This window comes from Numenius arquata, chromosome 1, assembly GCF_964106895.1.
Source record: "Numenius arquata chromosome 1, bNumArq3.hap1.1, whole genome shotgun sequence".
NCBI lineage: Eukaryota > Metazoa > Chordata > Aves > Charadriiformes > Scolopacidae > Numenius > Numenius arquata.
In genome coordinates, this window is record NC_133576.1 from 38251637 (window position 1) to 38269864 (window position 18228).

The window sequence follows — 18228 nt, forward strand, 5'->3', positions numbered from 1 at the left end:
TGGGGGAAAAATATACATTCATGAGCTGTATGTTAACTATTACATTAAGAAATTCAATTGCAATATGACACCAGAAAGAAGCTCTGACCTTAATAAACCTCATGGACACTAAATGGGATGACTCAGCAATTGAATGCAAAACAATAGGCTACAGAAATCATCCATTAAATCATTCTGTGGTGACAATCTTTTGTGTCTTGCAAAAGACTACACCATGTTATTTCCAGCCTTTCCATGAGTTAGTTACCTATTTCTCCACTAGTATCAGGAACCATTGCTACAAAAACCAGTGTACTGTAGGCACTTGTGCTAATGGTTAATACCCTCACTGCTCCCTTAATCACTAAATGATTGCCATTAGGTAAAAGGAGGCTGTATCCTCTTCAAAATCTGTTCAAGTTTTCTACTATAGATCATAACTCCCTTCAGTTTCATCCTGATGTATTTCCACTTCTGCTCTTGACATTTCCTCTGCAAGATCTCTCACATAGACACACACAGCAATTTTCCCCAATTACACCTGCACTTCCCCCGTAATCTGTTCCCTCACCCACACAGTGTGACATTTTCCCAGGGGAGGCTGGTTTCACCCACCAGGGACTTTATGGGATGACTTGCTCAGTCTGCAGAGCCTGAGCTTCTTTCTGAAGGGGACCGGAGGGAAGTGCCAGCTGACATTACTGAGCAGCAACTGTAGGAAGAAGAAGGGAATGCTGACATTTAGAAGGGTCCAGCATCCTGAATCAGTAGAAGACTTTATGGGCCACCTCTCGAAGATAGACTTCCACTTACAGGAAATAATACTTTTAAAGACACTGAAGTTTCTTAAAAAAACCCCTCTCAATCTCAGATCCTCCTGACAGTTTATATGTAGAAAAGCTACTCTTTTTTTTAAGGATAAATCTAAGGAATCTTGAAAAATGTAGCCCAGGACTCTGTTCCAAAAGGTTCCTATTTCAGGCACACTATGCAAAAAACAGCCTACACAAAAACTCAAAGAGCTCAAAATCAAATATTCATGGCCACCTGCAAACAAGTAAAGAAAAGAGATTTTTGTTCTCTTGGAAAACCAGCTTGGGACTGGCACTGCAATACATCTATCTGATTCTGGTTTTATTCTGTCTTCTTTAAAGGTAAGGCTTCCAGGAACTGTCCCATGAGTATTCTCTCTAACGATGTGCATAAGCGCTTGGAGTTTATTGTATTGTTCAATTAGGATGCAACAAGATAGCTTTGTGTATATACTACTGTCATCCCTTTGCATAACAGTGCCTCAGTGTTCCTAAGCACTAAATGAAAAGGCTAACGAAATAACTTTTGGAGATGAATATTCAGCAGAAATCTTAGCATCTCATTTTTGCATAATATTTTCCCTAATCAAAATTCAGCCCAGTTTAGCTTTTCTCCCTTTCCTAAGAGTGTCTGGATAATATCAAATGCTTCCACAGTTAGGCTAATTCTGCTTTTGTGTGAGTGAATTCGTTTTGACATCATGCTAGACTTGGCATCAGTTTTGGGTACATACCACTGGGGACAGGTGGAATTTCAAAAATAACTCGTCTCCTTGGTTGTGTTATAAAGCTAACCTGTGGAATCTAAGCAGATGAAGCAAAAGTGTGCTGAGGTAAATTGTATTTTATAGAGATTGAACTTTTTTATTATTGAGTATATATCTTAAATCCTATAGACAACACTAGTTTTACTACGTTTTACATCGTGAATCATACAGAATAGTGATTTGCTTTTATAACACTTACTTTCTTTGCCAACTTCTAAAATTATGTTGTAAGAGCCTGGATATAACAAGAATTTTATAGAACATTTGTGGAATAAAAAATGTGAGGAATGACTGCAGTTTGTTTATTTCTTTAAAATGAACTGCAGTATAAAGCCAGTTACACTGCAGTTAAAATATTTCCCCATATGCTCTTAATAAGTAGTGCCGCTGCACTACACTGCTATGAAATGGATGAGGGTGACCATCTGGGGCCATTTCTCACTCAAAGGGAAATGGCTGAATAATTTCATTATTTAACTTGACTGCCGTAATTAGCCAAAATGTAACATAGTCATATAATTACTCCAAATATAGACTTTCTTAGACTTCCAAGAGCTTGACTGGCTGTTCGTAAAAATAGTTTCGTTCCCCCCTCCCACAAGCAGTTTAGCAATACGGGCTAGCGGCTGCTCCGCTCGGTCTATTTTTGCCCCTGTGTGTTTGTGCATTGTGTGTTGACAACTGTAGCATGTTTGTACTACAAACCGTGCTTTGAATGAGGTCTCAAATCTGTTCAAGTTTTCTAATGTGAAAGGAATGTTGGCAGGGCTAGAGAGAAAAAGAAACCCTTTTAAAAATCTTCCTGCATGAAGAAAGAAACTTCTCCGCAGTAAATGTGATGTGAATAGAACAGAAGGACTAATTGTTTTCCTTTTGTTCTGGCACATATGTTGTGAATCGGGTGTGACCATATTTAACTGCAGCATCTATTCAAATTGGTAGCAAATAATTAAGCATTAAATAATAGTTTCATTTGAGAAGGAACTTTTGTACAGCCTTTGCTGTAGATTTCAACACGTACTCCTCGAGTGGAACATTTATTCAGTCATTATGCCTTAAAAGACATATTATATTTAGATATACAAGACACACACACCCCAAGCAGACGACTCAAAGGTAGGCATCCTAAGTGACAGACATGATAACAATCTTTCATCGCAGGATACCGCAAGGAGAAATCTTTTTTTCTCTCTGTCTTCAATGGAAACAACAAGAAGCCACAGGATTAAACTGAAATGAGAGTTGTTTAGGATAGGCATTTTTAAAAGCCCTTCCTAATTTTAAGTAAAAAGTAGAAATGTAATAGATTGCCTAGAAAACCATGGAGCCTGCATCATGGGTATCTTTAAGGATGCACCGTGTAGGTACGTGTCAGGAATGACCACAGTGCTGTTCATCCTGCCTTAGGCAGGGGATGGGCTGCCTAATCTCCTCAGGTGGATGGAAGTGGGCGTAATGGCAGATTTAAGCATTTTTTCTATTTCCTTACCAGAAAATGGGTCAGAGAAGACCCCTGAACAGGCCCTAACTCTACAGGCCTCTCCAAGACTCATCTGTGTCAAGTGCTCCACATAGGTTTGGATCTGCTCAGCAGTCTATGTAGCCCTCCCTCACTACTCCCTCTACCCTCCGTGGCTCCCATGTACCCAAATTTGCAGGCGGTCATCCAGGAAAAGCCCAAAGCTCTCCTCCCCTGTGCCACAGCAGCAATGGACCTGCTCTCTCACCATCAGGAGGAGAAGGCTGGGGTACCTATTCTGCATGGATGCCACCCAGGCCTTTAGCAGATGATTTGGGGCAACAGGAGCTGGTCAGAAAATGCATCACTTCTTTCCATCCCTTGTATGTACTGGAAGACAAGGCAGTGTATTAGGAATATCCCTACATATCCGCCCTGTTTTTATGTTCTTGTCCAGACATCTGCTCTTGTCCACAGCTGGAGACAGGGATTTGATCCAGGGAGTTGACAGTGCCTTCAGAAAAGGCCAGGGACATCTTACCAAGTAGCTGTGCCATGCTACCACCCATCCAGACCAAGGTATGGTCTTATGTTCTATGGGGGTGGCTGCGAACACCACGGGCTGCCTCCTCCATGCTGACACACAGCTACCTGCAGCGCCCACATGCCCATCCCACCACCGCGGTGGAGGAGATAGGGTGGCCAGACTCAGTGCTCCATGGGCAGCAACAGCCCATCAGCAAATGCAGCAGTGCTCCCTTCCTCTCTACCTGCCCCACTCGCTGGGAAGACATGACCCTTGGTGGATCACGTCTGTGGGGTGCCTGCTGAAAGCAGGAAGGCAAGCAATCTTGCACACTGGATGCTGAGCTTCTGCAAACCTCCAGTCCCCCAAAGCCAAGGGCTGAGCTTGGTGCCACACTGGCTCTCTGCAGCAGAGGACATGCAGCATCAGGCCTGCACCTCTGCTGTGTATGGCACCAAATGTGGGCAGCCTTGTAACTCATGCTGGTGGGAATGCAGAGTAGGGGAGGAGAAGAGAGTTACCACAACTGGAGTTATTACCCGAAGTACTGCATTCAGCTCTGGAGCCCTCAGCACAGGAAAGATATGGACTTGTTGGAGTGGATCCAGAGGAGGGCCATGAAGATGATCAGAGGATTGAAGCACCTCTCCTGTGAGGAAAGGCTGAGAAAGTTGGGGTTCCTCAGCCTGGAGAAGGCCTCCCAGTACTTAAAGGGGGCTTATACGAAAGATGGGGACAAACTGTTTGTCAAGGCCTGTTGCGATAGGACAAGGGGTAATGGCTTTAAACTAAAAGAGGGGAGATTTAGACTAGGTATAAGGAAGAAATTCTTTAGAGTGAAGGCGGTGAAACACTGGACCAGGTTGCCCAGAGAGGTGGTATATGCCCCATCCCTGGAAACATTCAAGGTCAGGTTAGATGGTGCTCTGAGCAACCTGATCTAGTTGAGGATGTCCCTGCCCATGGCAAGGGGTTGGACTAGATGATCTTTAAAGGTCCCTTCCAACCCAAACTATTCTATGATTCTATGATTCTAACTGGCTGTTCCTCCCCAGCCAATAACTACTGAATACTCAGAAACTCTTCAGCCCAAGCTTGCCTCTCATGTGACTGGGACAGGATCTGCACCATGCTCCCACCTGGCATGGCACAGTTCCTCTGGCCATCACCCACCACGTTCAGGTTGAGGAGAAGACCCCTCAAGCAGCATCTGTATAGAGATGTCTAGGGGCCTGTATGGAGGGAGGTGGGCACACGCACTGGGTGACAGACAGATGGGCTGTCTTTGATGTACACAGCGGTCACACAGAAAAGCTTTCCTGCAGCCCACATCTCCAGGGGGACTGGAGACAGATTTGCCATATATCTAACCCTTCTCCAGAGCTACAAGCCAAAGATCCCAACTCCTCCATAATCCTCAAGCACTCCCCTCCCACTCCATCAGCTTTGCAGGTGAAGGGTACAAAACATACAAAAAGCTGCACAAAAAGGAGCACTGGCACAGGACAGTGGTGGATGCGAGTGGCAGGGAGCGGGGATCCTGGAGGATATCCCAGAGGGATGCAGCCTACACCCCCACTCACAGTACCCCCATTAAAGCCTCGGACACAGCTGATGAGGAGCTTCCAGTTCAGTTTCACAGAATCACAGAATCACAGAATATTTTTGGTTGGATGGGACCTTTGAGATCATCGAGTCCAAACAAAAACAAAAACAACAACAAAAAAAAAAACCAAACACACCCAAAAAATCCCAGAACACCAACACCAAACCAAAACAAACGCCCACAACCACACACCACACCCACCCACAAACAGACACAAACCAACAATCTCGGGCACTAGAGCATGCCCTGAAGTGCCATGTCTACACATTTCTTAAATACCTCCAGGGATGGTGACTCCACCACCTCCCTGGACAGGCTGTCCCAGTGCCTGACCGCTCTCTCAGTAAAGTAATTCTTCCTAATATCTAATCTAAACCTCTCCTGCCGCAACTTCAGACCATTTCTTCTGGTCCTGTCATTATTCCCTTGGGAGAAGAGGCCAACACCCACTTCTCTACAACCTCCTTTCAGGTAGTTGTAGAGGGCAATGAGGTCCCCCCTCAGCCTCCTCTTCTCCAAACTAAACATGCCCAGTTCCCTCAGCCTCTCCTCATATGACTTGTTCTCTAGACCCCTCACCAGCTTGGTGGCTCTCCTCTGGACACGCTCCAGCAGCTCAATGTCCTTCTTGTAGTGAGGGGCCCAGAACTGAACACAGTACTCGAAGGGAGTCCTCACCAGCACCATCACTTCCCTACTCCTGCTGGCCACACTATTCCTGATACAGGCCAGGATGCCGTTAGCTTTCTTGGCCACCTGGGCAAACTGCTGGCTCATGTTAAGCCAGCTGTCCACCAATACCCCCAGGTCCTTTTCTGCTGGCCAGCTTTCCAGCCACTCTTCCCCAAGCCTGCAGCGTTGCCTGCGGTTGTTGTGACTGAAATGCAGGGCCCGGCACTTGGCCTTATTAAACCTCATCCCACTGGCCTTGGCCCATTGATCCAACCTGTCCAGGTCCCTCTGTAGAGCCTGCCAACCCTCAAGCAGATCAGCACTCACACCTAGTTTGGTGTCATCTGCAAACTTACTGAGGGTGCACTCAATCCCCTTATCCAGATCATCAATAAAGATATTAAACAAGACCGGCCCCAAAACTGAGCCCTGAGGGACACCACTGGTGACCGGCCGCCAACTGGATTTCACCCCTCTATATTCCTCTAAAGCGATGCCCATTCACACATCCTGAAACCACCCCATAGGTTGGATTGGTGCCATTTAAACCCAGCCTACAGCTCCAAAATAAAGTGCTAGTGTAGATGCAGCCTTAACACAAATTTCAGGTGAGATTCTCTTTTATTCCTCTGAATCTTGCTTTCTATCGTACTTTTGTTTTTCTTTCTGTGAATTCCTCGCAGCAAAACAAGTTAAGCAAGATGATAATAGGGATAATATGAAATTTATCTGTACTTTTTGGACCAGGCTAGCAAAGTAAAGAAGAACTCCAGACAAAGCACTGTTATTGCAGAGATATCCATTACTTTTATGGCAGGCTTTTGGTGATTTTAAAATATATTGATTTAATGCACCTTCTTCTTCCTTTATATTTTTTCTTTTCCATTTAATTTGCTTTACACACTTTAATTATACTAAAATAAAATTACGGTAGTAAAGTGAGACATTCAAAAGTTAAGGAATATAACATTTAAATTCACCTCGGCAATTTTAATTTAATTGCCCAACCACATGTATATTTTTGTTGTCTAACTGCATGATCATTTAATGTACTTTCACACAGGAAAATGTGGTTTGCTAATCTATTGAAAAGATAGTTATTCTGTCTTCTGCACGTTCTTCCCGGAATGTGTTTTTTAATGGAAATCATCAAGTTTCTGCTATTAGTGCTTAATTATGCATAACAATCCTCTAAGCAAGCAGGGACTTTAGAAAATCTTGGTTGGCACTAAGCTAATTCTGTCAGTACTAAATATATGCATGTTATATTTATTTATTAACCTGAGCTCTTTGTTAATATATTCCTTTTCTGCCAGGACGAAAGAAAGAAATCTATGTTGAGATACACTGCATTGGCTGTTTATCTAAATAGCTCTCCATTTCTAGAAGTCTTTTCAAGCTAGCTGCTACTAATCAATAACCATGTATTTGAGGATGCTTGCTTCAGACATGGGGTATTGAGACAGACTGGAAAAGGACTGAAAGCATGATGAGCCATGCATAATTTTTTACTTTTAGTTAAATCATTGATGTTTATTACCTATACTGCTTACATTTCTAAAAATATCACTCCTATTCCAACATCAGTGTGACATTAGAAAAAATATTTGAAAAAATGATTTTTAGATAAGCTTCATGTTAGTGAAATTTCATAAGGCCAAAAGAGATATGGAGAAAAAAAACCATTTCAGTTCATGTTATGGATTGGCTGAAACAATGGAGTACTGTTACTTGCACAATTTTTTATAAAGTTCTTTCAGCCTTCCAGAAAATAAGTAAAAATCTGCATCTCGGCTGGTAATCGAAGATGTACATCAAGCTGCTTGGTATATTAAAATGGCGTTGCAGGCTATTTGAGATGGAGAGTGCCTATTCTTTCCTTCATCATTCATCCACTCACTCTTCTTCTTTTCCCAGCAGCCAGGATGGTGGACCTCCGGAAACCTTCAGCCTCTTGTCCCTTGTTATGGCAGCCAACTGCCACCTCCAGCATCCACCACTGTCCTCAGAAAACAAGTCCTTAGCTGAATTCAGCTGTTTTTCTGAACATCTTGTCACTGATTGAAGGTTTCTATCTTTACCTCATCAGGCCATGGGGCTTCATGAGATAAACTCCCTGTTGGTTCCTGACCTTCCCTCTTCCTTTCCATTACAAGAAACTACATTTGCACTAAAACCAGACTTTTGACTAACTTCTGAACTTAGTTCATAATGACATATTATGAATGACATAACATTCTGAACACAGAATGATATGGGGTTGGAAGGGACCTCTGGAGACCATCTAGTCCAACCCCCCTGTTAAATCAGGTTCACCCAGAGCAGGCTGGACAGGAACGCATCCAGGCAGGTTTTGAATGTTTTCAGAGATGGAAACTCCACCACCTCTCTGGGCAGCCTGCTCCAGTGCTCTTCCACCCTCAAAGTAAAGAAGTTCCTCCTCATGTTTAGATGGAACTTCGTATGTTCGAGTTTGTGCCCGGTACCTCTTGTCCTGTCACTGGGCACCACCGAAAAAAGACTGGCCCCATCCTCTTGACGCCCACCCTTCAACTATTTATAAGCATTGATCAGATCTCCCCTCAGTCTTCTCCAGAATAAAAAGACCCAAGTCTCTCAGCCTTTCCTCATAAGAGAGATGTTCTAGTCCTCTAATTATCTTTGTAGCCCGCCCTTCTCATTTTATCTCAGTAAAATCCTCTTAGACCTAGAGAAAAGCCAAATTGTTTATGCTTTTGTATTATGAAAATGTAGTGGGGAAACTTTCAATAAAATGTTAACGTTTTAAAGAGTTTAATGGATTTTTGGATGCAGTTTATGTTGCGTGCAAATAGTTCAAAGGGAGTGTTTATATAGTTATATATAGTGTGTGAAGAAAGATGACTCTTCTCGTTAAAAAGTGCTTTTGCTATAACAACAGTCCTTATAAAGTAACTGAATTTTGATGCTTTTGCTTCTCTTGGGAAAGTCACTCCTTCGTTTGCTCCATCCGCATCTGCACAGAGCCAGAAATTACACTGGAAAGAAAGCATTTAGTAGCTATTTTATTTCTGTTCCTGGGGTTTTTTGCCTCTCAGACTGGCAGACCTGGGAATGCTGGGAAGACATTGAAATCCATTGTTTATGGTGAAAAAAAAAATGCATTTCACTGGTTATCTTCCTAGTTGGTTAAAATACAGCAATTCCACGGTTTCTCATGCAATTTTCCTTAGCTGGTGCTGCTGGGCAATGCAGGGCCTAGGTTGGTAGAAAACCAAAATGAGAAAGTCACACGGAATGGAAGACGATGGAGGAAGCTCTGCAATTTTAAATTAAATAAGATCTTGTCTCCTTAACAAAACCATTTACAAACATGCCAGTAATGACTAAGGATTAAGAACACAATGGGGTTTTTTAGGTTTGGGGTTTTGGTGGGTTTTTTTCCTAGTCTAATGAGTGTCCCATTGCCTCTGAGTGAAAAGCAGCCAGCTTCAGAAGACCTACAGGGATCCTGTCACCATCCCAGGTGGAACAGGGGCTCCACAGTGAAGCAAGCCATGCCAAGCCTGACCTCTGACCACTACCAGCATGATGCACAGCTGGGCTGATGTCATTAAGCCTGCTGATGACTGAGGAAGTATTTTTTTCCTACTCCCCCTGCTATGGAGCTCTGGAGATGCTCATGGATGGATGGAGAATAAGCACCCTTGCCCAGGAACAACTTCTTATTGCGGCATTAGCAGCAGGATAAATTTCAACTTTATCTTCAAATAAGATGTGCCGCACACGTCTGTCTATTTGTGAGCAGTTTCAGGAGGAGGAGCACAGGCTCGGGCCTGCTACCTTTTCTTTTTCCCCCAGGGTACCCCGGTATGAGCAGGGCCCTCAGCCCACTTGTGTGCGCCTGAGAGATGCAGCTGGACTGCTTCAAAGTGTAAGCATCTGCACTGCGTACCCTGCTGGTGCCGAGTTTAACCCGAGAAATGCCCTTCTGTGCCCCATGCTTCTTTCCAAGTACCACGTGCGAGGCAGGAGGCAGCCTGCACATCAAATGGGTATTTTTATAAAGGACATTCCATACATCCTATTTGAGTTTATACAGCTTCTGTTCTACAGGAGGGTGGTCTATGTTACAATAATTAGCCTCCTTGGCCTTTAAAGCCATTAATTTGCAAAGAAGTGTCTCATTGCTTAAATAAATTCTACAGACATTAACTTAGATTGGCTAAAGTAATCTAGGCTGTCTTTCTACTCAAACTCCTGGTTTCTTGTTTGTTCATTTTTGGAGGGAAAAGGAAGTTTAGTTAGATCCAAATCTAACAGTAAGACCTTTGACAGCGTGAAGTATTAATGTCTGATTTCAGTCATGGTTTTTGTGTTTTTCCTTTGTTTTTCCAGAACTGCCAGTTCAAACAGCTGTGAAAGGAGTATCATATAACTTATTTTTCTTCCTATTTGTTTCTATATCTGGAACTCTGATGAAGTTCTGAGTGCTAGGAAAGGCAAGTCTGGTTTATATACCATCATCAGGTGCATTAACATCACATCCTTATCACAAACAGAGAAGGAAAGATGGTCTTCAGGAACGAACACTAACATTGGCATTAACTAGAAAAATCTCATCTTCTAATTATAACTCCAGACATGGCTGTTTGTAAGGTCTTAGGCAAATCACATCTTCTCTCTGCCTCATAGCCTCCATCTGTAAGATGTAGCTAAGCGCAAGAGTTAACTATGTGACAGGTGGATAGGGAAAAAAAAAGGATGAGCAAAAACATCCCCACTCATTTTATACCTTCATTGTTATGATTTACACCATTTCCAGTGAAAGAAGAATGAATGGTACTTTGAAGAATTACATCAAGGCAAAATATTGTATTTGGCATTTAAATTCAAAGTTGATAGCTGTTACAGAAATGCCTGAACCAGATAGTTAACGCCAAATGCTTCGTTTTTCATTTTCTGTAATATTCTTCAATAATTGCTCCAAGACTTAAAGAGAGAAAACAGTGCAAAATGAATGCTGTTACTAATACTTTGATCAAATTCATATGATTTGCCTTTCTGATTTTTTAAAGTTTCAGAGCTGGCTTTGCTTTGTTTTCTGTTGTAATATTTCTCGGTGCAAAGTACCACTTACATATTTGCCACAGCTCCTGAGGTTTGTACATGGGCTATGTAAGTAATAACAATCAAGGTGCAGTAAATTTCCTGAGGATTAACAACCGGCTGGGAGGACGTGAAGGTCAGCAGCACAGCCAAGGATCATTAACCCAAGCTGGTCATTAATCTCAAGAATTTACCTCATGCCAAGGTCAGTATTGTTAGTTTAAGCTGGAAATGAAAAAAACATGGTCATATGAATTTTTATTTGATAGGTTTAGCTGTAACATCTAACATATTTTAGAAAAAATTAATTTTTGGGGGGAGAATTACATTAGCTAATCAGACCACCAGCCCACCTTTTAGTGTTTGATTAGTTTTGCTTTCTTTAGCATATGTACTGGACTATGGCAGGCAGAAAGGATTTATAACATTTTTGTTCCATGTGGACCTATTAAATAGTGGCCTTGTTTATGTATCTATTTACAAATTTTGATTTCCATCCCAAATTTTATCTCCTAGAGCTTACTGACATCTCTCATAAAATATTTCTTTGACTGAACATCTGTTCAAGTTATTAGAGTTCTGAAAGTGATGTTTCAAAAGATTGTTGTTTGTAAAGTGAGGGTATTACAGATAACTAGAGGGTGTCTACAATTCAGGGAGCATTTACTCCCTTTAGAAAGTAGTACTTCCTTTAGAAGAAAAATAAAATGGCAATTTTGATCTCTAACTAATATTCACATTTGCATTTATGGTCATCCAGTACTTAAATTAACGCTGCCAACTAATCCTTTCTGTAGCTATCCATCCTATTTCTATGTCAGTACACATATGCTGGGCTTAAAAGACTTTACATTCTCCCTGATTAAGAATGATCCAGCCATCAGCTCAGAGGCATGCTTCATGAGACCAGATTCCCACACACACTTTCCTGAAATAAGTCTCCAAAAAAAAACCAGTCCTTGTCTCCAGGCTCCAAAGGTACCCCAGGAGATCAAATGTCCCCCAACACTTCTGGCAGATTCCAATTTACCATTGATATAGGTGAATGTTGAAGAAAGAACATACAGACTCGGTAAAAGGAAAACAAATTGTATTTTATCTTATACAATGCAAGAAATATTTAGATCTTTTTAAAGCAAATAACATTTTCCTTGTCTCAAGGTGGAGCTTGCCTTTTGTCTTACAATGTTTCTTCTTGCTAGGAAATTTGTACCCTGTGAGTTCCTTCTCAATTTCTCAAGCCTTTGCAGATTTAAATCTCCACTCTTTTATTTCCCTTTTTACTTACAGCTGGGGATTTGCCGCTGAAAGGGACCAAATGGATCTTTGAGTTCAGCCCTCCAAGTTTGCACGCAACTGTGCAATGGACACAGATCTACAGAGCTTTGACCCAACTCACCACAGATCACTAAATATTTTCCAACATTTCTTACAAACTTTAGCTCCACACTAAGAGAACAAAGCAAGAGTATAATGAGCTACACGAAGAGAGCAGGAGTGACAAGGATCCATTGCAGCAATTTTACTTGCTTGGCTATATCCTGTTTCCAGCTGAGGTCAATCTGCAATGCTTTAGAGCATGGCTCACCAGCTAGGCACCTTGAAGATTTTAATACAATTCTAAATCACCTCATTTATTCTTACTGACATATGTTATGTCTCTACTTGTAACGTATTTTTAGTATTTCCTTTAAAATATATTAACAGGTGTGCATGTGAAAAATGGACAGCTTGAGGAGGTTGTTGTTGCTGGACAAAGACTCAATTTGAGTGTAGTCCAATGAAAATGTTACATTATGTAGCCCTACAAGCCGAAAGAAAAAGTTCCCCAAATCTCACACTCTGATTGCAGATCAGGCTAACTCAGCCAGAAAGAAGCTAATCTTCAGGCTCCTTCCCACAATATATTTAGTTCCTTTTTTCAGTCATGTTTCTTTGTATCTTCTCCTTCTAACTTTTCCTTAAAAAAAATAGGAAACATATTTAAAGAAAAGTCTTTTTGCAAAGTTATTTGAAAACCTGCATAACCAATGAAATACAGGATTGCTTCATTATTTATTAAGTGCTAGCAAGTATCTGTTGCGATGGAAAGCCATAGCAAATGTGGACTCCCATACATAGTCCTTAGCATTAAGCTAGAGTATTTTGGTGGCTTGACTGTCTTGTACTGTGACAAAGGCCATCATTATGGGCCAAATTTTATTATTCTTTTTTTGACTGAACATTGTATGATTTCAGAAATGACTCTAATAAAATAGCCTTATGTGAATACCTATGATCTAAATTTTTACGTTGCATACTCATGAATCACTTACAATATATACAGCTACAGACTACATAGATTTTGCTTAACATTGGTGTCTTTTTCCCAAGTCTGTCAAGATGCTTTATTTATATAACCCTCAAGAAAATCTTTCCTCTGAGGTGCCTGATGGCATATTCTATGCAGTACCTACTAAGCTTGCTACATCAACATCTCATGTTTTGGTAGACAGCTGCCTAACCACCCACCCCGCTCCGTCCCGGTTTTGAAGCATGACTGTAATGGAGTATCAAATGTCATTATGAAAGACATTTCAAGGTTGTTTTGAAATGGAAAACCTTTTTAATATCTCTTTATTAGATTTTCATACTAAAATCCACACAGGGAAAACTGCCACCCTAAACATAATTACATGCACATTTTGTTTAGTTTCTTAAAAGTCACACTTTTCCTGACTATATGAACACTTAAAATTGTCCAGGAAATAGTATAGATAAGAATACTCTGGCAAAATGTTCATAATATATCCAAACAAAAAGAAAGAGACAAAACATTTAGAAATGCAAGAACCACAGCCTACCTAATCAAGTATCAGTGTCAGTATAATCAGTATGAGCAGTGCCAGCCAGAGCACAGTACACAAAATCTTGTAAAGGGTGGATGGGTGTTTTCCTTGACATCTTTACAAGCACATTGTGTAATAAAGGAGTCTTAAGCAAGTTTTCAGATGACAACCAGGAGGGCCAGTTTTCTGGTGGAAGGACATGACGCAATGGACACAAGTTGAAACAAGAGAGGTTCAGGCTGGATATAAAGAAAAAGATTCTCGCCCTGAGGACAGTCAAGGAGTGGAACCAGTGAGGTTCAGAAGGCTCCATCCTTGGAGGGTTTCAGGACCTGCCGGGAGAAAGCCCTTGAGCAGCCTTGTCTGATCCCAGAGATGGCCCTGATTTCAGCAGGGGCTTTGACCAAAGAGGTCCTAAAGACCCTTCCCATCTGAGTGACTCTTTGATCCTATAATTAGAGGTCTTTTAATAGAAATAGTAAGCCCAAACCTTCTCACAATGTTTGGTTGTTCTTAGGGAACAGGCCCTAAAGATGACTCAGTTCAAACTGTATCATTTTGCTTAGTGAGTTTCTCCTGGTACTCCTGGTGTAACCTGCTGCAGCAAGTAAATGAAAAATGACATTCTTTTCTACTAACGAATCTCAGTAGTCACTTTTAATGTAGGGTAACCCCATCAGAATTCAAACTAAGTGTATAATGTTTGAATAACCTGACCGTTTAACAAATCTTACTCTAAATGCCCATTTGTGGACAGCTGCTTTTTATTTGAAGCAAAGAGTTAATGTCTTTTATTGCCTGTTCCTCAAATAAATTGCTTCAAACTGTTGGCTTCATTTACCTATTTTGAAAATTAGTTCTATTACTTAATTATATACTGTGAAAAAATATATATTTCTTGTCTTTAAGTTTTATGGGTTCCTGAGAACTCACTTAAAGATTCAATTTATTCAGTCCATACAATGTGGTTTTCAGCATTCACTGCTTTAAAAGCTTCAATCACATTTTACTCTTTCTCTTCCCTTCTATAGCATCTAATCTATTCTCCAGAAAGTCAGAGTCTTTCTCTGACTTCAACAGCTTTCCATCATCCATTCATGAGCTTCTTTAAAAAACAAATACACAATAAATATGTATATATATGTATATATGTAAATATATATACACATCATCATGTGATGCATATTACATATACAAAACATCGTTTAATATAATGCCATTATATAGATACGTATGCTGATTATAATATTTCCAATGTTATTTTCTCTCCTACTCTAACCTAAGCTATTCCTATGCTATCTGTTGCATTTTTTTAAGCAGATTGTCACTGATTTTCCATGACAGTGATGGTTTTTCTGAAGAGTGACAACAAATTTACTCTGAAATGTATATGGACAACTACAATTTTTCTGTCCAGCTTTTCTATCTTCAGTTTATGAACACTATAGTAGCTGACTGCTGAAGCCAATGAAGTTATAATAACTTAAAACAGGTAAAGATTTAATCTGCTGTGTTTATACCTACTCAAGTGCCTACAATAAGACAAGATTGATGTTTATTATAGTTTTCTCTAACACTGACTAATTTAAATAACTGGATGACTGTAGTGTTGCTGCTTCTCTCTACAGTCCTGTACAATGTCAGAACTATTTCAGGCAACTTGAGCAATTTGTCAACCTGTTTTTATTCTGGAAATCCAGCACATATTCTTTGATTTCCTTGTAAAATCTTCTCTAAGCTAAAAAGGATGGTGTTATCTCTGGCTAGCTCATAGCCTTTAATGTTCTATAAAATGAAGAGAGAAAGATTTAGCAACCAAAGAGCTTTCTTAAAGAGATTCAGGAAAAACTCTACCTCTTGGGATAACTTCTGAATTTATTCAGTCATGCTTAGCTTATGTTTAGTTCAGTATGTTCTGTTTCATTCCAGTTCCAGTGGACTGACACATATAGAAATTATCCATTATTCATGTAATGAAAATGTCAGTTCAGTCTGAGTTCTGAAACAGGAGAGAATTTTCATCCCTTTTAGAATGTGTTTGCTGAACATGTATCCTAGAACTTTTTTTTCTATTATACACAGCCTTGGCAGAAACGCCCTTCTAGCCAGTATGTTTTTCTCCTGTGTCATATTGCTCCCTGTAGATATATACATTTCGTTAATAATGTAATTAAAAAACAATAAAAGTCTCTGTATTATGTATGCATACATTCAAACCAGCTATTTCTCTAGTATATTCCTTGTCACAATCCTACTGAGCCTGACTGCACTGCAATTTTGCTATGTGTAAAAGATTCCAAAACAACCCCTTACACCTTCCTGTAGGTGATGGTTCTAGCTAAAACTACAAGGAATAGAGCTATTTTAGCCTATCATGATTGTTGCCGACAAACACGGTGATTACAGTAATCTACATTATTTTTAAGCTTTTTAAAAATGACTCCTGATTGTCAGGAAGGAATATTGCCTTGTGACTGCACATAATTTTCCTGTTTTCTCTCTTTCTCTCTGAATTCTCCATTCAAAATTTTGGAGACAAAATAAGAAAGCACACTCAAAACTAGCACTATGATAGACTTCAGTATTTGCGCAGGCAGGAAGTAGGGGAATCTCTTATCCTGCTAGTTTGGTTGTCAGAAACCAATGCAATAGAACATTGTTTAGCCTTATTGACCTCTAAAAACTAACAGTTTAAAATGGCAAGACAAAGCAGAAATGCCCTGAAAATAGCTGAAGGAGCCAATCTGCCCTCAGACACATTGTTGTAGGTTCCTGGAGAAATCAAACATCGTACCTACCCACTGAAGGAGGCAACGTTGGTAACAGAGATATAAAAGAAAGCTCTACTATGACTCTGCTGCTTGAGGTGGTGTGTTTTAAGATGTAAATGTAAATCAAAGGACTTGATCATTTGTGACTTAAAAATCCCAATTCCATTTTTTTTTCCATGAGCAGTAGGTTTTCCTAGGTTTCTGGCCTACATCCAGTTAAAACAACTATATGTGACTACTTACCTAAATATTCTCTTTCTGCTCAGTTGATTATGGTATTATTAATTTTCTCTCCTGAAGTGTTGAAATACTTTTGTACACTATTAAAAGTGTCTTGCCTTCTCCCTGAGGTAGCTGCATTTCAATGATGAGTGATGTAATTTCTTCAATAGAATAGTTGGTAATTGGTTTGTAAAGTTTAGCATGCACTTTGGGATCTTTTCAGGAAGGGCTATAAACAAGTATCCATCATTCTTACTCTCTAATATGTCATCCCTGGACCTTTCCCTAACAAGTCTAAAAATTCCACAGCTGTGATTAAACATTACCATGCCATGGTGTATTGAAGCAATGTCATGATGTAAGGGCAAGAATTTTCATCAGTCCGTAGGGAAGCAAGGAAGTGAAAAAAAGATTCAAGCTATTCACCTTACAAATACATAAGAACAGTATGCAAAAACCAGCATTGACTAATCTATGTCTCACATAGAGAAATAAAGAGATCTCTCATTATAGTCAGATCTCTCACATAGAGAAATCTCACATTATAGTCAGTTATTTGGAAACAGTTGAGGAAAAACTGAGGACAAACAGCTGATCACAAAATGGCAGGAAACCACTTTTGCAAGGAAAATGCAAACGTGATCCTGGCATATACCAGGAAAATTCCAGGAGAGATAATATAGCCAGTAAATTCTGCAAAGCATCAGTGAGGCATTACCTGGGGTATTTTGTACAAGTCGTATTCAGGGGGAAGTCACACTTGAATCCATATGGAGAAAGTCTAAAAGAGTGGTAAGATAAATTAGAAGAATGTCTTATGACAGGAAACTTTTAAAAGCACATCTTATTTAGTCAAGCAAAACAAAGGGTGATGAGAGCCTTTCTTTGTCTACAAATCCTTTAAGCAAAAACTATGAAAAGAACCACTTAAGCTTACATATTTGCCAGAGTAAGTAAGTATAAAACCTATCACCACCACATTTAGGCTGAGAATTACAAGGTTTCTAATCATTATAACACTGAAATGTTATAATAGTTTTCCATTAGAAATATTGATGGCAAGAGACCTAGCTACTTTTAGGAAGATACTTGTTCAGATTAAGAAAGATATTATATGATTTGGTTGCCTGCTGGACTACATGGATAAAGAGATTTCTTCCAGACCTCTCTTAGCAGTTCTGTCTTTGCAGTCATTCTGGTGGCTCCACCTCCTCAAATGCACTGAAACAGGAGTATTCACAGGTCCAGCATGGGTCTACATCTCTTCTGGGACATGGAGGGCCAGATGCAGCCATGAAAAGTTTGAGAAGTTTACAATGGAGACCTCTGAGGGCTGGCAGGCAGCTAGGAAGTTATGGGTTAAGCATTGCTGTATGAGAGGAACGGCACTGAATTCCAAATGGGATAGAGCCATGCAGCTTAGTTAGTGTAAACAAATGGTTATGATTCCTGTCAAGAACAATTTTTCATCTCCATAAAGCCTGGTTTAACAACACGG